This window comes from Oryctolagus cuniculus, chromosome X (assembly GCF_051225735.1).
Source record: "Oryctolagus cuniculus isolate XC-2025 breed Fujian yellow rabbit chromosome X, ASM5122573v1, whole genome shotgun sequence".
Classification (NCBI taxonomy): Eukaryota; Metazoa; Chordata; class Mammalia; order Lagomorpha; family Leporidae; genus Oryctolagus; species Oryctolagus cuniculus.
The window spans coordinates 12,231,825-12,254,567 of record NC_142888.1 but is presented as its reverse complement, the minus strand read 5'-3'; the positions used below and the strand labels follow the sequence as shown (position 1 = coordinate 12,254,567).

Genomic DNA, 22,743 nt, shown 5'->3' with positions numbered 1-22,743 from the left:
TTTTCTGTTTCTTGAACCCAACTGTTTCCCCAGTAATTTTTAGATTGGATTACTATGAATTTATTTAGGATATTTTTTTCCCTATGTGAGTGAACTTACCTTTAGTATTATTTTTTTAAAGATTTATTTTATTTATTTGAAAGACATAGATACAGAGAGAGGTAAATACAGAGAGAGAGGTGTTCCATCTGCTGGTTTACTCCCCAGATGGCCTCAACAGCTGGAGCTGCATAGATCTAAAGCCAGGAGGCAGGAGCTTCTTCTGGGTCTCCCACGTGGGTGCAGGGGCCTAAGGACTTGGACCATCTTCTACTGCTTTCCCAGGCCATAGCAGAGAGCTGGATTAGAAGAGGAGCAACTGGGGCTAGAACTGGCACCCATAAAGGATGCTGGTGCTTCAGGCCAGGGCATTATCCCACTGTGCCACAGCCCCGGCCCCCTTTAGTGTTATTTTTTAAAGATGTATTTATTTATTTGAAAGACAAAGGGAAACCGACACAAAAAGCTCTTCCATCTTCTGGTTTTTCCCCATGTGACCACAACAAGTGGGTCTGCTCCAAGCTGGAGCCAGGAGGTCAGGGGTCATGCTGTCTTCTAGATAGCTTGCAGGGGTTGAAGTACTTGAGCCACCCTCTTCTGCCTTTAAGGGACAGTACTGGCTTGCTAGATTATAAGTGAGGCAGCCAGCATGAAAACCAGTGTTCAGATAAAGGATGCTGGCATTGAGATAGCAGCTTAGTTCATTATGCCACAGTGCCATCTCCTCTTAAGTGTCATTTTATTGGGGTATCCTTATCTAGGCTTTGTATGAAGGAAAGCTAGCTTGTCAAAATGGTTAGTGATTCTCAGTCTTTTTGTAAGATTTGGAAGTATTTAAGTGAGATGATGATTAGCTTTTTCTTCACCATTTGATATAATAAGCCTTCTGACTGGTCCTCAAATCTTTTGATGATGCCTTGGGTTTGGACTACAGTGTTAGTTTCCTTGTAAGATTTCTGTTTTTTTTTTTTTTTTTTATGAACCAACTTAGTCATATCTATTTTGCCAAACTGCTACAATTTTTCTTATATAGAGGCGTCATATTTGTAATGCAGTTATTGTTACAAAATTATTAGGAGTGTTCATTTGGCACTGTGGTTAAGATGCTGCTTGAAATGCCTCCATCACGTATCAGAGTGCCTAGTGATTCTGCTTCTAATTCTGCTTCCTGCTAATGCACATCTTGGAAGGCAGCTGGATGGCCCAGGTAGTTGGATTCTTGCCTCCCATGTGGGAGACCAGGAATGAGTTCCATACTCTTGACTCTGGCCTAGCCAATGCCCTGTAGTCGTGGCCATTTGGGGAGTCAACCAGTGGATGGAAGATCTTGCTCTCCTCCTCACCCAACACTGTTTCTCTGTATTTCAAAAAAGACCCCAAACATTTTAAAAAGCAAAATGAATAATATTTTAAAAATTAAAATGATCAAATATATGCAGCAGTACAGACAAGAGAATAAGGAACCAGACAACCTGACATTCATCATAAGTGATTCTCAGTTTTTAAAATAAAAACTTATACAGATTAAGGTTTACTTACTTGTCTGTTTATTGGCAAACATTCTCTAGAGGTGGCATTGTGCACACCCTTTAGGACATGTATTATGTGTCTTAACTCTTTTGATGTGATGTCAGCAGCCATCACCTTTATCATTAATATACTAGGGGCTACAGGATAGAAATATTCTGATTCTGAAATTCCTTTGAATTTATTACCTGTGTTTTTTTAGGTAGAATTTTTCCTTTTTTTTTTTTTTTATTTTTCCTTTTTTATCTTTTTGAAAAGCTTTATTTATTTGGAAGGCATCATAGTGACAGTGGGAACTAGAGTGAAAGCATGAAAGAGACAGAGAAAGAGATATCTTCCATCTGCTGGTTCACACCCCAAATGGCCACAAAGGCTGGAGCTGGGCCAGGCCAAAATCAGGATACTAGGACTCCATCTGTGTTTCCCACATGTGTGACAGGGACCCAAGAAGTTGGGCCCTCATCTACTTTCGCAGGCACATTTACAGGGAGCTTGATTGGAAACAGAGCAGTCAGTGCTCAAAGCAGTACTTCAAAATGGGATGCCAGTGTTGCAAGCTGAGGCTTAGCCCACGGTGCCACAATGGCAGCCTCTGGTGATGAGACTCTTGTTAGCAGAGTCCTGAAGTGGTACTTCCTCTCTCTGCAAATATTTGCAACAGCTGGGACTGGCACTTGCAGAATTCAGGAGCCTGGAATGTCATCCAGGATTCTCACATGGGGAGCAGGAACCTAAGCACTTGGGCCCCTCATTTGCTGCGTTCCTAGGTACATTAGCAGGAAGTTGGATAAGAAGAGCAGTAACCTCTTCTGTGGCACTATGATATGGGATACAGGTGTGGTTTAACCTGTTGGGTCCCAATATCTGCCCCTCCCTATGTCTTCGTTGCTGAATAGCTATTTCTTTTTATTGCTAATCAAAATTATCTTGTATGAATGCAGCATACTTTATGTATTCTATTGAAGGACAGCTTAGCTTCTTCTAAGATTTAACAATTTTTTTTAAAGTATCATTTTATTTATTTGAAAGACAGAGTTACAGAGAGGTAGAGCCAGAGAGAGAGTGCACTGATCTGAAGGCAGGATTCAGGAGCATCTTCCCATCCTCCCATGCGGGTACAGGGGCCCAAGGACTTGGGCCATCTTCTACTGCTTTCCCAGGACATATCAAGGAGCTGGATCGGAAGAGGAGCAGCTGGGACTCAAATTGGTGCCCATATGGGATGCTGGTGCTGCAGGCTGGGGCTTTAATCTGCTGCACCACAGCACTGACCCCAGATTTAACAATTTTGAATAAAGTTGCTATGAACATTTGTGTGACAGTTTTTGTGTGGACCTAGTTTTCAATTATTTGGGAAAACACCAAGGAATGCATTTTTGGAATATATGATCAGGGTGTATTAAATTTTGTAAGATTCTGCCAAACGGTCTTCTAATGAGTCTGAATCATTAAGAAAAATTATTTTTTTTTATTTGAGAGATATAGAGTTAGAAAAAGAGGTATATAGAGAGAAGAGGGCAGATGAGATACAAGTTCTCTCCCCAAATACCTGCAAAAGCCAGGGCTACACTGTAGCCAAAGCAGAGAACTCAGAATGCAATCCAGGCCCCTTTGAGTGTAGCCAGAGCCCAATTACTTGGGCCATCATTGCTGATTTCTAGGGTCTTCATTAAAAGGAATCTGGAGTCTGGATCTAGTTCCAGGAAATGAACCCAGGTATTTGATGTCGAATACGGGGGTGTAATGACTAGGCTAAATGCATACTCCTTGTACCAATTTATTTCACTCCCACCAGCACTAAATGAGATATTCTCTTTTTCCACATCCTCTCCAGCATTTTATTCTTCTCAGTGTTTTGAATTTTAGTGGTTCTAATATGTATGTTTTGGTATGTCATTGTTGATTAATTTACAGTTCCCTAATGATAGGCTAAGCATCTTTCTATGTGCTTAAGTGTAGAGAATTAGCATTTCTTTCCAAAGATTTGGTAGAATTTGCCAGTGACCTCATCTGTGACTGTTGAATTGTTGATTCAGTATTTTTCATAGATAAAAGACTTTCAGATAATATGTCTGTCCTGTGTGAGTATTTGTACATTTTGTCGAATTGGTCCGTCTCATCTTGGTTACAAAATTTGTGATTATAGAGTTTTTCATAGCATTTCTCTGACTTCTTTTAAAATTACATGTGAAAATTGTATATCTATATGGTATTGTGTAGTCTCTTGATAATGCATATTAGCATAATATACAAATTAGGATAAGCATATTCTTTATTATCCTTTTAATGCCTATGAAATCAGTAGTGATGGCCCATGTGTTAGCATTTTATATTTTCCCTGTTTTCTTGATCATGTGGCTAGAAGTTTATTAATTTTATTAATCTTGACAAAAATTACCTTGGGTGTTATTCATTTTCCATATTAATGTTTTCAATTGCATTGATTTCTGCTGTAATTTTTATTATTTCTTTCCTTCTTATTTACCTTGAATTTAATTTTGACTTTTTCGTTTCCTCAGAAATTAAGCTTATTAAATTAGATATGCCTTCTATTCTAACATACATTTGATCTAAAAGTTTCTTGCCAGACATTGCTTTTGCTGCACCCCACATATTTTTTTTAATTTTTTTTTAACTTTTATTTAATGCATATAATTTTCCAAAGTACGACTTATGGATTACAATGGCTTCCCCCCCATACCGTCCCTCCCACCCACAACCCTCCCCTTTCCCACTCCCTCTCCCCTTCCATTCACATCAAGATTCATTTTCGATTATCTTAATATACAGAAGATCAGCTTAGTATACATTAAGTATGGATTTCAACAGTTTGCTCCCACACAGAAACATAAAGTGAAAAATAATAGATGATTTTTTTTAAATGATGATGAAATCAGAGCAGACCTATTGTCATGTTTAATCCCAGTGAGAGTCAAGTTGGGAATTGATAATTTCTTTCTTTTTTTTTTTTTTTTTTTTTTTTTTTTTTTTTTTTTTACAGAGGATCAGTTAAGTAAGGATTTCAACAGTTTGCACCCCCATAGAAACACAAAGTGAAATATATTGTTTGAGTACTAGTTATAGCATTAAATCTCAATACACAGCACATTAAGGACAGAGATCCTACATGAGGAGTAAGTGCACAGTGACTCCTGTTGTTGACTTTACCAATTGACACTCCTGTCTATGGCATCAGTAATCTCCCTATGCTCCAGTCATGAGTTTCCAAGGCTATGGAAGCCCTCTGAGTTCTCCGACTCTTATCTTGTTTAGACAAGGTCATAGTCAAAGTGGAGGTTCTCTCCTCCCTTCAGAGAAAGGTACCTCCTTCTTTGATGACCTGTTCTTTCCACTGGGATCTCACTCGCAGAGATCTTTTGCCAGAGTGTCTTGGCTTTCCATGCCTGAAATACTCTCATGAGCTTTTCAGCCAGCTCCGAATGCCTTTAGGGCTGATTCTGAGGCCAGAGTGCTATTTAGGACATCTGCCATTCTATGAGTCTGCTGAGTATCTCACTTCCCATGTTGGATCACTCTCGCCTTTATTTACTCCATCAGTTAGCTTTAGCAGGTACTAGACTTGTCTATGTGCTCCCTTTGACTCCCAGTCCCTTCACCATGACCAACTGTGAACTGAAACTGATCACCTGGAACAGTGAGATGGCATTGGTACATGCCACCTCGATGGGATTGAATTGGAATCCCCTGGTATGCTTCCAACTCCACCACTTGGGGCAAGTCAGCCTGAGCATGTCCCAAATTATACATCTCTTCCCTCTCCCATTCCCACCACCATGTTCAACAGGGATCACATTTCAGTTAATTTTCAACACTTAAGAATAACTGTGCATCAATTACAGATCTAAACCAGTCACATTAAGTAGAACAGATAAAAAAACTACTAAGAGGGATAATGTATTAAGTTGTTCATTAACAGTCAGGGCTATGCTGATCAAGTCACCATTTCCCATAGTGTCCACCTCACTCCAACAGGTTTCCCTCTTGGTGTTCAGTCAGTCGTCACCGATCAGGGAGAACATATGGTATTTGTCCCTTTGGGACTGGCTTATTTCACTCAGCATGATGTGTTCCAGATTCCTCCATTTTGTTGCAAATGACTGGATTTCGTTGTTTCTTACTGCTGTATAGTATTCTAAAGAGTACATATCCCATAATTTCTTTATCCAGTCTATCGTTGATGGGCATTTAGGTTGGTTCCAGGTCTTAGCTATTGTGAATTGAGCTGCAATAAACATTAGGGTGCAGACCTCTTTTTTATTTGCCAATTTAAATTCCTTTGGGTAAATTCCAAGGAGTGGGATGGCTGCACCCCACATATTTTGATTTTTTTTTTGAGAGAGAGAATGAGTTCCCATTTCCTGGTTTAGTTCCCAAATGCCTTCAATGGCTGGGACTGGGTTGGGCTGAAGCTGGAAGCTGGAAGCGCAGTCTAAGTCTTCCTTTTGGGTGGCAGAAACCCAATTACTTGAGCCATCAATACTGCTTCCCAGGATCTGCATTAGCAGGAAGCTGCAGTCAGGGGCCAGAGCCTGAGGGTGAACCTATGACATAGGATATGGGCATCTTAACCAGGATTCTAAAGATTAGGTTAAACACTCACTCATGATAAATATGTTTTAATTTTATTCAGAATATATTTTAATTCCTCTTGGGATTCCTTTGATATATGTCTTCTAAATATGTTATTTAGATTTCAAATAATTGAGGATGTTCCTACTTTCTGTTACCAATATCTAGTTTAGTTACAGTGTGGTCTTAAAGCATACTTTGTATCATTTTTACTCCTTCAAATTTGAACTTTATGTTTTATGGGAAAGAATGTGGTCTAGGTGTACAAGGTGCTATAGTTTGTTTGCCTGAAGCATACAGGCATTTAAGTCCCAATGTCATGGAATGAAACTACTTACGGGGTGGAGGCTTGACCCAATTATACTGTCTGAAGTTGGGGTTATTGGATTGGACCATTAGAAATGAGCTCCCATGAACAAATAATGGTGGCTTCATAAGAAAAGACCACATAAACATGTATGACTCTGCTTCCTGGCTCACCATGTGATCCTTTCTCTGCAAGAAGTCAGCCATTCACCCCTCTCATCAGAAACCACAGTTATGGGGCTGGCTAATCTTGGACTGTGAACCTTTAAAATGAGTTGAAATAAATATTCCTTCCTAAGTAGCTTCTCTCAGGTATTTATGTTATAGTTATGAAGAGCTGACTACTATACAAAGATAGTTAAGAAAGTTTAATGGAAAAAATAAAATTAAAAGATAAGTTTATTTTGAAGCAAAAAATTTAATAAATTTTATATATTTATAGTTTATATATATTTTCAAGAACTTTTTGAAGATCCTTCATGTTCCATGTGAACTTCAAAAAATGTTTTCTTATTGTGTTGATACTATTTTTAAAAAATTTTTTATTTATTTTTTGACGAGCAGAGTGGACAGTGAGAGAGAGAGATGGAGAGAAAGGTCTTCCTTTGCCATTGGTTCACCCTCCAGTGGCCGCTGTGGCTGGCACGCTGCGGCCGGTGCACCGCGCTGATCTGATGGCAGGAGCCAGGTACTTCTCCTGGTCTCCCATGGGGTGCAGGGCCCAAGCACTTGGGCCATCCTCCACTGCACTCCCAGGCCACAGCAGAGAGCTGGCCTGGAAGAGGGGCAACTGGGACAGAATCCGTCGCCCCGACTGGGACTAGAACCCGGTGTGCTGGCGCTGCAGGTGGAGGATTGGCCTATTGAGACGCGGCACCGGCCAATTGTGTTAATATTCTATAAAATTATTTAGATTTCATTAATTGTCTGTTAAATTCAGCTATATCCTTATAGATTTTCTGCCTGCTGAATTTGTCAGTTAATGACAGATGATTGTTTCAGTGTTTAACTATAAGAACATATTTTTCTCATCAGTATTTTCATTATGTGACTTATTTTATTTTATATTTTTTTATTTTTTTTTGACAGGCAGAGTGGACAGTGAGAGAGAGAGAGACAGAGAGAAAGGTCTTCCTTTTGCCATTGGTTCACCCTCCAATGGCTGCCACGGCTGGCGCGCTGTGGCCTGCGCACCACGCTGATCTGATGGCAGGAGCCAGGTACTTATCCTGGTCTCCCATGGGGTGCAGGGCCCAAGGACTTGGGCCATCCTCCACTGCACTGCCTGGCCACAGCAGAGAGCTGGCCTGGAAGAGGGGCAACCGGGACAGAATCCGTCGCCCCGACTGGGACTAGAACCCGGTGTGCCTGCGCTGCAAGGTGGAGGATTCGCCTAGTGAGCTGTGGCGCCGACCTATATGACTTATGTTAACACTGTCAGTTTTAGTATATGCACAATAAAGATTTTTATATCTTCTTGTAGAATTGACCCCATCATCATGGGAAGCCTCTCTTTCTATATTTTTCTTGATCTGATTATTCTTTGCCTAAAAAAAAATGACTATTCAATCTAACTTTTAATTTGTGTTAAAATGGTATAAATATTTTCCACCCCCTTTTTTTGTTAAAGATTTATTTATTTGTTTGAAAGTCTGAGTTACGCAGAGGAGAAGAGAGAAGAAAGAAGAGAGGAGAGGGAGAGAAGAGAGCGGGTAGGGGGAGAGGGGAAGAGGAAGAGGGGGAGGGGGAGGGAGAGGGAGAGGGAGGTATTCCATCTGATGGTTCACTCCCCAATTGGCTGCAATGGCCAGAGCTGCGCCAATCTGAAGCCAAGTGCCAGGAGCTTCTTCCAGGTCTCCTATGCAGATGCAGGGGCCCAAGGACTTGGGCCATCTTCCATTGCTTTCCCAGGCCATAGCAGAGAGCTAGATTGGAAGTGGAGCAGCCAGGACCTGAACTTGCACCCATATGGGACGCTGGCACTGCTGGCAGCGGCTTTACCCACTATGCCACAGCGCCGGCCCATTAGCATTTCAATTATACTTCTTTTTTAAAATTTTATTACAACTCTTGATGGTTCTCTTAGGGTTTCCAATAAGCATCTGTCATTAATTCAGTAATAACATTTTCTGTTAGAGCAGATTCTCAGAGCCTCCCTCATGTCTTAAAAAATTGCTGTGATTTATTTCACTTATCCATAAAATATGGTCACTGAATACGTTATTGGTATTAATATTTTGAACAAACCTTTATCTGCTAGATCAATTAAGAATAAAATGATTTTCTTTTACTTTCATTTATTCTGACAGTCTTTCTGTCTTTGTATAGATATGAATTTCTGACCTATGTACTTTTCTTTCTGAAGAATTTCTTTTAACTTCTTTTTTTTGCAAGGAACATCTAATGGTGACAGATTCCCTCAGTTCCTGTTTGTGTGAGAAAGTAATTTTTTCTCTTTCACATTGAAAGAGAAATTGGCTGGAAGTGGAATTCTAGACTTGTAGCTTCATTTTTACATTTTAATTCAATTCTTTTCTCTTTACACTCATTGTTTGCATTATTAACCTATTCTTGCCTGTTGTTTGTTTTTATTATGATAGCTCTTAACTTATTTATCATTATTTTAAATTCATTGTCTTAATTCCAAAATACCTGCCATAAGTAAGTCTGACTTTGTTCTTTGCTTTTTCTCTTCAAACTATTAGTTTTTTGTATACCTTGAAATATTTGTTGGAAGCTAGATATCATGTACTGGCTAAAAGGAACTGAGTTTAGGCCTTTGGTGTGAGGTTTTTTTTTTTTTTTTTTTTTTTTTTTTTGTTTTGTGTGTGTATTCAACAGCTAGGAGTCAGGCTGTGTTTACTATTTGCTGTAGCCGTAGCTGTTAGTGGCCAAACTTTACTGTGCTAACCTTGTTTTGCTCTCTCCCCTGATTTTAATGTGATAAAGATAAGATAAAATGTTTTTTTTAAAGATTTTTTTTTATTTATTTGAAAGTCAGAGTTACACACACATGCACACACACACACACAGAGGTCTTCCATTTGCTGGTTTACTCCCCAGATGGCTGCAACTGCTGGAGCTGCGCCGATCCAAAGCCAGGAGCCAGGAGCTTCTAGGTCTCCCACATGGGTGCAGGGACCCAAGGACTTGGACCATCTTCTATTAGTTTCCCAGGCCATAGCAGAGAGCTGGATCGGAAGAGGGGCAGCTGGGACTAGAACTGGTGCCTATATGGGATGCTGGCGCTTCAAGCCAGGGTGTTAACCCACTGTGCCACAGTGCTGGCCCCTAAAACTTGTTTGAAAAGAAATAATATTTAGAAATTAACTAGAAAGAAGGGTGCAAAGGATATCTTCAAGTAACTCAGTAAAAGAAAGATACTGTATATTTTGTTCCTACCTGCCCCATACTGGGCCTCTATTATGCAAAGTTGGCTACCATGTTTAAACAGACTGTGAAGAACTTGCTGCAGACGTTACTACACTGCAAAAGACTACTGTACATGGCCTTGGAACTTGCTGTAGCTGTAGCAGTACCACCATCCCTGGCTGCAACTCTACCTTAGGCTCTTTATTGTACCAAGATTCTTCATACAGGGAGAGAAAGAAACAGAACCATGTAATGGACTTGCACAAAATTTCAGGACTCTGATTCTTTCTAGTTAATGTGAGCTCTTATATCCCATAGGAATTCATAGTATGTAGAATCATTATTGGTAATTACTGGAAATTACAAGAAACTGGTCTTTGGCAACTTTTGCCAGCACTCTGGCTCCCATTATTCCCGAGACCAGTTTGCTGACAAGGACATAGAAATGCTTAGTAGTGTTAGAATTCTTCAGTCAAGGCCAGTCATCAAATCCACATATGATAGGCTCTCCATCAGATTACAGTGGTGGGGTCCTTATACTTTTTCTAAACTTTTTCACTATGTGTGCCTTCATGCTGAGTTTTAAAATTTTATATTTGAGCAAGAGGAACAAAACAGCTACCTTCTTGGTCAGGTCTTTGCATGAGTTCTCAGTGGCAGGTGGGCCTTGTGAAGTACTTGCATTTTTGTCTTCTTGGCTGTTGGCACCTTCATCACTTCTTGTACATGAAATATCCATAGCGCTGTTGGTGGTAGATGGAGTGATCTGAGGGACTTGGAGAGCACCATGTGACCTAAGACAAGACAAAGCCTCTGGAATACCCAGAACAAATGACTTCTCTTGCCATTGTGATCTGAGATCTCCCTAGATTCTGCATGGAGTCTCAGCCCAAACTCAAAGGAGCGGCCTGGTGTCTTGCAAGGATGAAAACAGGGTCGAGGATGTGATCGTCTTTACGTTTTGAGGTTTGTACTCATGTCACTCCTGTCTCATGCAGATCTTCATCTAGGATCTTTATGAACACCTCATTGGTAATACTACAACATTGCAAGCTCTGGACTTTTGTGCATTCATTCTATTGAATGAGTTAGTGTCTCCATCTAGATGTGAGACAGGGAACCTGAAGCAAAAGGCAGTTGGCCCAGGACAGGTGGAGGACTTTCAGAGACAAAACACAGTAGTCTGTTCCTTGCTTCACAGTCAAACTTTGTTTCTATGTATCTTCTGTTGAAAAAAGATTGACTTTCTACAGGGACAGAACTTTTTGATTGGTTTTGTGAGCCCTTGATCTTTTGAACATCACATAGTTCAGTGTACTGTCATTTGTTTTACCCTCAATATAGTGTGATATACATGTAATAGTAAGAAATATCTACCAAGTATGCATATTAGTGACTTTGTGTTGTGTGTGTGTGTGTGTTTAGTCTCAAAATTTCCACAGATACTTTAATAGCCTTATGCTCCTTGATTTACTCTATTGTTCACCATTCTGTTTTTGGTCCATATGCTATAAAATAATACTAACAAACCCAGCACTCATCACTAAAGAAATTTCAGATATCTGTTAGTACATCTTCTGGACACATCATGCCTCAGTCATACAAACATTTTTGCTTCATTATATGAACCTGTGGTATCAGTATTTGTGATCTGAGCTTCCTTCCTAGATTCCTGTAGGGAAGCAACAGAGATTTAGTATTCCCCAGGCACATTGGATAGAAACAAGGGGAAAACTTTAAAACTTTTTGTCCATGTGATATGGTTATATATCTTCTATTTCAGGCTACGAAGCATCACCAACATCAGGGCATGCCTCTTACCCTCCACCTTGAAGCTTTTTTAAAAAAAAAAAAAAACTAGGAGCTGATGCTGTGGTGTAGTGGGTAAAGCCGCCGCCTGTAGTGCCGGCATCCCATATGGATGCCAATTTGAGTCCTGGCTGCTCCACTTCCAATCCAGCTCTCTGCTATGGCCTGGGAAAGCAATGGAAGATGGCCCAAGTCATGTGTGAGAGACCTGGAAGAAGCTTCTCGCTCCTGGCTTTGGATTGGCACAACTCTGACCATTGTGGCCATCTGGGGAGTGAAGCACCGGATGGAAGTCCTCTCTCTCTCTCTCTCTCTGCCTCTGCTTCTCTGTAATTCTGCCTTTCAAACAAATAAATCTTAAAAGAAATAAAGATAAAAAAGAGATGATTATTGGAATAACCACTTTAAAAATAAATTAGAAAAACAACTAAATTTTATTGTATATATTTAAGGTTTACAGCATGATATGATAAGAGACACACATATAAGAAAATCATTACTATGATGGTACAAATTAACCTATTTTCTTTTTACAGAAGTTTACATCCATGAGGAAAACAAATAAATTGTGTTTGATCAAAATTGAAACCTTTGCTTTATAAGAGACACTGTTTAAGATGGATAATGAAACCAAAGATGGGCACAAAAATGGTGGCACGGTGGGTTAAGCTACCACCTGCGATACCACATCCCATATTGGAGTGCCATCTCCAGTCCTGGCAGTACTACTTCCTTTCTAGCTCCCTGCTGATGATCCTGGGCAAGCAGTGGAAGATGGCTCTAGTACTTGAGTCCTTGCTGCCCATGCAGGAGACCTGTGTGGTGTTCAGGCTCCTGGCTTCTACCTGGCCCAGCCCTGTCTCTTGTGGCTATTTGGGAAGTAAACCAGCAAATGGAAGATCTGTTTCTCTCTGTATCTCCTTCTTAGTCTGTCATTCTGCTTTTTCAAATAAATATAACACATTTTAACATAAATCCACACAGATGGAGAGAATATTTGTGAAGAACATATGAGACATGACTTGTACACTTGTATCCAAGTAGAAGTAACATATTAATAAAAATATGAAGAATAGTGGCCAGCGCTGTGGCGTAGTGGGTAATGCAACTGCCTGCAGTGCTGGCATCCCATATGGGTTCAGGTTCGAGTCCCGGCTGCTCTGCTTCTGATTCAGCTTCCTGCTGGTGGCCTGGGAAAGCAATGGAGGAAGGGCCAGGTGCTTGTTCCCCTGTAACCAATGTAGGAGACCTGGAAGAGGCTCTTAGCTCCTGATTTCAGATCAGCCCAGCTCTGGCTATTATGACCATTTAGGGAGTAGGCCATTGGATGGAGGATCTTGCTTGTTTCCTGTGCAACTCTGCCATTCAAATCATAAATAAATCTTTTAAAAATATGAAGAATATACTACAGTTAATTAATACAGGTACTTCTTGAGCATGTATTATTTTTATTCAAAGACTTTCTGATGCTTTTAATTTTTTTCAGAATCAGGTACATGTTTTCCTTGAAACCAAGGCAGTGCATTAGAATTGGGTTTATCATTCAAAGACATATGATACAATGACATTATTTTCCCAAAGAAAACTTTTATTTAAGGAATAAAAACTTCATTTTTCTTTTTTTGTTTTGATGGTTAATATTGCATTTTTAAAAGCTTTTATTTAATGAATACAAATTTCATAGGTAAAACTTTAGGAATAGAGTGATTCTCTGCATACCCACCCTCCCACCCCCACTCCTATCCCACTTCCTACTCCCTCTCCCATCCCATTCTTCATTAAGATTCATTTTTAATTAACTTTAAATACAGATGACCAACTGATACTAAGTAAAGATTTCAACAGTTTGCACCCCCCCCCCCACAACATATAAAGTACTCTTTGAGAACAAGTATTGCAGTTAATTCTTACAGTACAACTAATTAAGGACAGAGGTCCTACATGGAGAGTAAGTGCATAGTGACTTCTATTGTCAATTTAACAATTAACACTCTTATTTATGATGTCAGTGATCACCCGAGGCTTTTGACATGAGCTGCCAAGGCTGTGGAAGCCTTCTGAGTCCACACACTCCATCAGTGTTTAGACAAGGCCATAAGCAAAGTGGAAGTTCTCTCTTGCCTTCAGAGAAACATACATCCTTCTTTGATGGCTTCTTATTCCCACTGGGGTCTCACAGAGATCCTTCATGTAGGACATTTTTTTGCCACAGTGTCTTGGCTTTCCATGCCTGAACTGCTTCATGGGCTTTTCAGCCACATCCGAATGCCTTAAGGGCTGATTCTGAGGTTTTTTGTTCATTTCTGTATGAGAGACATTCTAACTGAAGTGAGGTGTAACCTTATTGTGGTTTTGATTTGCATTTCCCTTACAACTAGTGATCCTGAACATTTTTTCATTTGTCTGTTGGCCATTGGATTTCCTGTTTTGAAAAATATGTGTTTAAGTCATTTGCCCATCTCTTAACTGGATTGTTTATTTTGTTGTTGTAGAATTTCTTCATCTCTTTGTAGATTCTGGTTATTAATCCCTTATCAGTTGCATAGTTTGTAAATAATTTCTCCCAATCTGTCAGTTGCCTCTTTAATTTCCCGAGTGTTTCTTTTGCCATACAGAGGCTTCTCAATTTGAAGTAATCCCATTTATTCATTTTGGCTTTGATTGCTGTGCCTCTGGGGTCTGTTTTAAGAACTCTTTGTGCCAATGTCTTGCAGAGTTTTCCCAATGTTCTCAATTGCTTTGATGGTGTTGTGTCATAGATTTAGATCCTTAATCCATGATGAATGGATTTTTGTGAAAGGTGTAAGGTGTAAAGTAGGGGTCTTGCTTCATGCTTCTGCATGTGAAAATCCAGTTTTCCCAGCACCATTTGTTGAAGAAACTGTCCTTGCTCCAGAGATTGGTTTTAGCTCCTTAGTCAAATATAAGGTGGTTGTAGATGTTTGGATTGATTTCTGGCATTCCTATTCTGTTCCACTGGTCTATCCATTTTTTTTTTTTTTGGTATGGGTACCAAGCTGTTTTGATTATAACTGACCTATGGTATGTCTTGAAATCTGGTATTGTGATGCCTCCAGCTTTGTTTTTGTTGCATAAAAATGCTTCAGCTATTCAAGGTCTCCTGTGTCTCCATATGAATTTCAGCATCATTTTTTCTAGACCTGAGAAGAATGTCTTTGGTAATTTGATTGATATCACATTGCATCTATAAATTGTTTTTGGAAGAATGGACATTTTGATGATATTGATTCTTCCAATCCATGAACATGCAAGATGTTTCCCTTTTTTTGAATCTTCTATTTCTTTCTTTAATGTTTTGTAATTCTCATCCTAGAGAGAGCTAAGGAATGTTCCTTCTAAATCTAATTTGCTTAGAGTTTTCATCATGAAAGGATGTTTTATTTTGTCAAATGCTTTTTCTGCATCTACTGAGATAATAATATGGTTCTTGTTCTGCAATTTGTTAATGTGAGGCATCACATTGATTGGTTTACAAATATTGAACCATCCCTGCATACCAGGGTTTAATCCCAGTTGGTCTGGGTAGATGATCATTCTGATGTGTTGTTGGTTTCGATTGCTTAGAATTTTGTTGAGGAATTTTGTGTCAATGTTTAGCAGGGAAATTGGTCTGTAGTTCTCTTTCTCTGTTGCATCTTTTCTTTGTTTAGGAATTAAGGTGATGTTGGCTTCATAGAAAGAATTCAGGAGGTTTTCCTCCCTTTCAATTGTTTCAAATAACTTGAGAAGAATTGGAGTTAGTTCCTATTTAACTGTCTGGTAGAATTAAGCTGTGAAACCATCCGGTCCTGGGCTTTTCTTTGTGGGTAGGGCCTTTATTACTGATTCAATTTCTATCTTGTTTTTGGGTCTGTTCAGGATTTCTATGTCTTCTCGACTCAATTTAGATAGGTTGTATGTGTCCAGGAATCTATCCATTTCTGCTAGGTTTCCCAGTTTGTTGGCATACATCCCTTTGTATTAATTCTTTTTATTTCTGTGGTTTCTGTTGTTACATTTCCCTTTTCATCTCTAATTTTATTGATTTGGGTGTTCTCTCTCCTTTTTTTTTTGGTTAGTTGGGCTAATGCTGTGTCAATTTTGTTTATTTTTTCAAAAAAAACAGCGCTTAATTTTGCTGATATTTTGTATTTTTTAATTCAGTGTTGTTGATTTCTTCTCTAATTTTAATTATTTATTTTCTCCTTCTGGTTTTGGGTTTGATTAAATGTTGTTTTTCTAGGTCCTTTAGATGCATTGATAGCTCATTGATTTGGTGCCTTTCCACTTTCTTGTTGTAGGCACCAATTGCTATAATCTTCCCTCTTAACACTTCTTTTGCTGTATCCCATAAGTTTTGATATGTTGTGTTGTCATCTTCGTTTGTTTCCAGAAATTTTTTGACTTCTCTTTTGATTTCTTCTGTGACTCACTGTTCATTCAGGGGCATGTTTTTCAGTCTCCTTGTGTTTACATATGTTCTAGAGATTCCTGAGTTGCTGAGTTCTGGCTTCTTTGCATTGTGGTCTGAGAAGATTCATGGAATGATTTCAATTTTTTTTTTTAATTTGCTGAGACTTGCTTTATGTCTTAGTATGTCGTCAATCCTAGAGAAAATTCCATGCACTGGTGAGAAGAATGTGTATTCTGTGGCTGTAGGATGAAAAGTTCTTTAGATATGTGTTAGGTCCATTTAGTCTATAGTGTTGATTAAATCTGTTTCCTTGCTGATTTTCTGTCTGGTTGATCTGTACATTGATGAAAGTGGCTTATTGAAGTCTCTGATTACTATTGTATTGTAGTCTGTGTCTCCCTTTATGTCCCTTTACATTTCTTTTAAATAGCCAGTTGCCCTGTAATTAGGTGCCTATATGTTTATTATAGTCACATCTTACTATTGAATAGGTTACTTAATCATTACATAGTTCCCTTCTTTGTCTCTTTTAACAGTTTTGTTTTAAAGTCTATTTTGTCTGATATTAGGATGACTACAACATCTCTTTTTTGGTTTCTGTTGGCATGGAGTATCTTTGTATATCCTTTTCACTTTCAGTCTCTGTGCATCTTTGTTTGTGAGATGTGTTTCTTGTGGGCAGCAAATAGATGGGTTTTGCTTTTCATTCCATTTAGCCAGCCTGTGTCTTAACTGGAGAATTGAGGTCATTTACATTCAACGTAACTATTGATAAATAATGACTTTGCCCTGCCATTTTTTAAAAATATTCCTATTTTTTACTTTGAATTTCCTTTGAATTTTTAATGTGAGATTTTCTGCGTTTACCTTCTTTACTAGTGATGACCATGTTTCTGTGTGCAGCACCTCATTAAGCATCTTTTCTAGGGCTGAATGGGTGGTGACAAATTCTTTCAATTTCTGTTTGTTATGGAAGGTCTTTATTTCACCTTCATTCATAAATGAGGGCTTTGCAGGGTATAGTATTCTGGTTTGACAGTTTTTTTCTTTTGTTAATTATTATTTTTTTAACTTTTATTTAATGAATATAAATTTCCAAAGTACGGCTTATGGATTACAATGGCTTCCCCCACATACCATCCCTCCCACCCGCAACCCTCCCCTTTCCCACTCCCTCTCCCCTTCCATTCACATCAAGATTCATTTTCGATTCTCTTAATATACAGAAGATCAGTTTAGTATACATTAAGTAAAGATTTCAACAGTTTGCTCCCACACAGAAACATAAAGTGAAAAATAATAGATGATTTTTTAAATGATGATGAAATCAGATCAGACCTATTGTCATGTTTAATCCCAGTGAGAGTCAAGTTGGGAATTGATAATTTCTTTTTTCTTTCTTTCTTTTTTTCTTCTTTTTTTTTTTTTTTTTACAAAAGATCAGTTTAGTATACATTAAGTAAAGATTTCAACAGTTTGCACCCCCATAGAAACACAAAGTGAAATATACTGTTTGAGTACTCGTTATAGCATTAAATCTCAATGTACAGCACATTAAGGACAGAGATCCACATGAGGAGTAAGTGCACAGTGACTCCTGTCGTTTACTTTACAAATTGACACTCCTGTTTATGGCATAAGTAATCTCCCTATGCTCCAGTCATGAGTTTCCAAGGCTATGGAAGCCTTTTGAGTTCACCGACTCTTATCTTGTTTAGACAAGGTCATAGTCAAAGTGGAGGTTCTCTCCTCCCTTCAGAGAAAGGTACCTCTTTCTTTGAAGACCTGTTCTTTCCACTGGGATCTCACTCACAGAGATCTTTCATTTAGTTGTTGTCGTTGTGTGGTGTTGTGTTTTTTTTTTTTTTTTTTTTTTTTTGCCAGAGTGTCTTGGCTTTCCATGCCTGAAATACTCTCATGGGCTTTTCAGCCAGATCGGAATGCCTTTAGGGCTGATTCTGAGGCCAGAGTGCTGTTTAGGACATCTGCCATTCTATGAGTCTGCTGAGTATCTCGCTTCCCATGTTGGAACACTCTCCCCTTTATTTATTCTATCGGTTGGTATTAGCAGGTACTAGACTTGTTTATGTGATCCCTTTGACTCTTAGTCCTTTCATTATGATCAATGGTGAACTGAAATTGATCACTTGGACTAGTGAGATGGCATTGGTACATGCCACCTTGATGGGATTGAATTGGAATCCCCTGGTATGTTTCTAACTCTACCATTTGGGGCAAGTCAGCTTGAGCATGTCCCAAATTGTACATCTCTTCCCTCTCTTATTCCCACTCTTATGTTTAACAGGGATCACATTTCAGTTAATTTCCAACACTTAAGAATAACTGTGTATTAATTACAGAATTAAACCAGTCATATTAAGTAGAACAGACAAAAAAACTACTAAGAGGGATAATGTATTAAGTTGTTCATTAACAGTCAGGGCTATGCTGATCAAGTCACCATTTTTCATAGTGTCCATTTCACTTCAATGTCGCTACCCCTCTTCGTGGAGGAACGACACAGGACCCTGCGCTATTCTTTTGTCTGCTCGGCCCTTCCCGGGTTTGCTGCTGGTCCTTCCCGGGTTGGCTGCCGATCCTTCCAGCTCCGTGGAAGGGCGGCTCCCCCTGCCACTTTCCCCACTTCCGCGGGGGAGCGGCACACCACCGGCCGGCTCTCTCAGGGGCTGCTCAGATGTTATCTGGATGTTCCCTTTAGATGTTCCTGGTGCATGTTGTCTCTCTCCTCCTTTATAGTCCTCTTCCACCAATCCCAACTCTGCTACCCACACGCCGAGTACGCTGCTCTCCTCCAATCAGGAGCAGGATCAGCTCCTGCAGGTTACTGGTCGAACTGGAAGCAGCTGTGTAAAAGTTGTTTCCTCCTCTCCCAGCGCCATATTGTGGGAGAGCAGATGCATAGAATAAGTCTTAATTCCAGTAACTTAGTCTAGTCCGAGAGCTCCCCACACTTCAACAGGTTTCCTTTTTGGTGTTCAGTCAGTTGTCACCGATCAGGGAGAACATATGGTATTTGTCCCTTTGGGACTGGCTTATTTCATTCAGCATGATGTGTTCCAGATTCCTCCATTTTGTTGCAAATAACTGGATTTCTTTGTTTCTTACTGCGGTATAGTATTCTAAAGAGTACATGTCCCATAATTTCTTTGTCCAGTCTACCGTTGATGGGCATTTAGGTTGGTTCCAGGTCTTGGCTATTGTGAATTGTGCTGCAATAAACATTAGGGTGCAGACCGCATTTGTTTGCCAATTTAAATTCCTTTGGGTAAATTCCAAGGAGTGGGATGGCTGGGTCGAACGGTAGGGTTATCTTCAGGTTTCTGAGGAATCTCCAGACTGACTTCCATAGTGGCTTGACCAGTTTGCATTCCCACCAACAGTGGGTTAGTGTCCCTTTTTCCCCACATCCTCGCCAGCATCTGTAGTTGGTAGATTTCTGTATGTGAGCCATTCTAACCGGGGTGAGGTGAAACCTCATTGTGGTTTTGATTTGCATTTCCCTGATTGCTAGTGATCTTGAACATTTTTTCATGTGCCTGTTGGCCCTTTGGATTTCCTCTTTTGAAAAATGTCTATTGAGGTCCTTGGCCCATCTCTTAAGTGGGTTGTTTGTTTTGTTGTTGTGGAGTTTCTTGATCTCTTTGTAGATTCTGGTTATTGAACCTTTATCTGTTGCATAGTTTGCAAATATTTTTTCCCATTCTGTCGGTTGTCTCTTCACTCTCCTGACTGTTTCTTTTGCAGTACAGAAACTTCTCAATTTGATGCAATCCCAATAGTTGATTTTGGCTTTGACTGCCTGTGCCTCCTGGGTCTTTTCCAGAAACTCTTTGCCTGTGCCAATATCTTGAAGGGTTTCTCCAATGTTCTCTAATAACTTGATGGTGTCAGGTCGTAGATTTAGGTCTTTAATCCATGTTGAGTGGATTTTTGTGTAAGGTGTAAGGTAGGGGTCTTGCTTCATGCTTCTGCACGTGGTAATCCAGTTTTCCCAGCACCATTTATTGAATAGACTGTCCTTGCTCCAGGAATTGGTTTTAGATCCTTGATCAAATATAAGTTGGCTGTAGATGTTTGGGTTGATTTCTGGTGTTTCAATTCTGTTCCATTGGTCTGTCCATCTGTTTCTGTACCAGTACCATGCTGTTTTGATTACAACTGCCCTGTAGTATGTCCTGAAATCTAGTATTGTGATGCCTCCGACTTTGTTTTTGTTGTACAAGATTGCTTTAGCTATTTGAGGTCTCCTGTGCCTCCATATGAATTTCATCATCGTTCTTTCTAGATCTGAGAAGAATGTCTTTGGTATCCTGATTGGAATTGCATTGAATCTATAAATTGCTTTTGGGAGAATGGACATTTTGATGATGTTGATTCTTCCAATCCATGAGCATGGAAGATTTTCCATTTTTTGGTATCCTCTTCTATTTCTTTCTTTAAGATTTTGTAATTCTCATCGTAGAGATCTTTAATGTCCTTGGTTAAGTTTATTCCAAGGTATTTGATTGTTTTTGTAGCTATTGTGAATGGGATTGATCTTAGAAGTTCTTTCTCAGCCATGGCATTGCTTGTGTATACAAAGGCTGTTGATTTTTATGCATTGATTTTATATCCTGCCACTTTGCCGAACTCCTCTATGAGTTCCAATAGTCTCTTAGTAGAGTTCTTTGGATCCTCTAAGTAAAGAATCCTATCATCTGCAAAGAGGGATAGTTTGACTTCTTCCTTCTCAATTTGTATTCCTTTAATTTCTTTTTCTTGTCTGATGGCTCTGGCTAAAACTTCCGGAACTATGTTAAATAGCAGTGGTGAGAGTGGGCATCCCTGTCTGGTACCAGATCTCAGTGGAAATGCTTCCAACTTTTCCCCATTCAATAGGATGCTGGCCGTGGGTTTTTCATAAATTGCTTTGATTATATTGAGTAATGTTCCTTCTATACCCAATTTGCTTAGAGTTTTCATCATGAAAGGGTGTTTTATTTTATCGAATGCTTTCTCTGCATCAATTGAGATAATCATATGGTTTTTCTTCTGCAGTCTGTTAATGTGGTGAATCACATTGATTGATTTGCGAATGTTGAACCATCCCTGCATACCAGGGATAAATCCCACTTGGTCTGGGTGGATGATTTTTCTGATGTGTTGTTGTATTCTATTGGCGAGAATTTTATTGAGGATTTTTGCGTCTGTGTTCATCAGGGATATTGGTCTGTAATTCTCTTTCAGTGCTGCATCTTTCTCTGGCTTAGGGATTAAGGTGATGCTGGCTTCATAGAAAGAATTTGGGAGGATTCCCTCTTTTTCGATTGTTCTGAATAGTTTGAGAAGAAATGGGATTAGTTCTTCTTTAAATGTCTGGTAGAATTCAGCAGTGAATCCATCTGGTCCTGGGCTTTTCTTTGTTGGGAGGGCCTTTATTACTGTTTCAATTTCTGTTTCAGTTATGGGTCTGTTTAGGTTTTCGATGTCTTCCTGGTTCAATTTAGGTAGATTGCATGTGTCCAGGAATCTATCCATTTCTGATAGATTTTCCTGTTTGCTGGCATACAGGTCCTTGTAGTAATTTCTGATGATTCTTTTTATTTCTGTGGTGTCTGTTGTTACGTTTCCTTCTTCATCTCTGATTTTATTGATTTGGGTCTTTTCTCTTCTTTTTTTAGTTAGTTGGGCCAATGGGATGTCAATTTTGTTTATTTTTTCAAAAAACCAGCTTCTCGCTTGGCTGATTTTTTGTGGTTTTTTTTTGGATTCAATCCTGTTAATTTCTTCTCTGATTTTAATTATTTCTCTTCTCCTACTAGATTTGGGTCTGGTTTGCTGCAGTTTTTCTAGGTCCTTGTGATGTGCTGAAAGCTCATTTATTTGGTACCTTTCCAATTTCTTGATATAGGCACCTATTGCTATAAACTTGCCTCTCAATACTGCTTTTGCTGTATCCCATAAGTTTTGATATGTTGTGTTGTTATCCTCATTTACTTCCAGAAAGTTTTTGATTTCTCTTTTGATTTCTTGAATGACCCAGTGTTCATTCAGGAGCATGTTGTTCAGTCTCCATGTGTTTGCATACTTTCTAGGGTTTCCTGAGTTGCTAATTTCCAGCTTCATTCTGCTGTGGTCTGAGAAGCTGCATGGTATGATTCTCATTCTTTTAAATTTGCTGAGACTTGCTTTATGGCCTAGTATGTGATCAATCCTAGAGAATGTTCCATGCACTGCTGAGAAGAATGTGAAGTCTTTAGCTGTAGGATTGAAAGTTCTGTAGATATCTGTTAGATCCATTTGGGCAATAGTGTCAATTAAATCTGCTGTTTCCTTGTTGATCTTCTGTCCGGATGATCTATCTATTTCTGAGAGTGGAATATTGAAGTCCCCCAGTACTATTGTATTGGAATCTAAATCTCCTTTTAAGTCCCTTAACATATCTTTTAAATAGACCGGTGCCCTGTAATTAGGTGCATATACATTTATAATAGTTACATCTTCCTGTTGAATTGAACCCTTAATCATTATATAGTGTCCCCCTTTTCTCTCTTAACAGTTTTTGTGATAAAGTTTATTTTGTCTGATATTAATATGGCTACACCTGCTTTTTTTTGGTTTCTGTTGGCATGGAATATCTTTTTCCAACCTTTCACTTTCAGTCTGCATGCATCTTTCTTAGAGAG

General features: G+C 39.2%; 1 protein-coding gene across 4 annotated transcripts in view; it reads left to right on the top strand.

Annotated features, from left to right (window-relative positions):
* Window positions 1-22,743, top strand: part of LOC149119557 (uncharacterized) — a 61,579-nt gene that overhangs the window by 1,688 nt on the left and 37,148 nt on the right. The gene's annotated exons all lie outside the window — the stretch shown is intronic.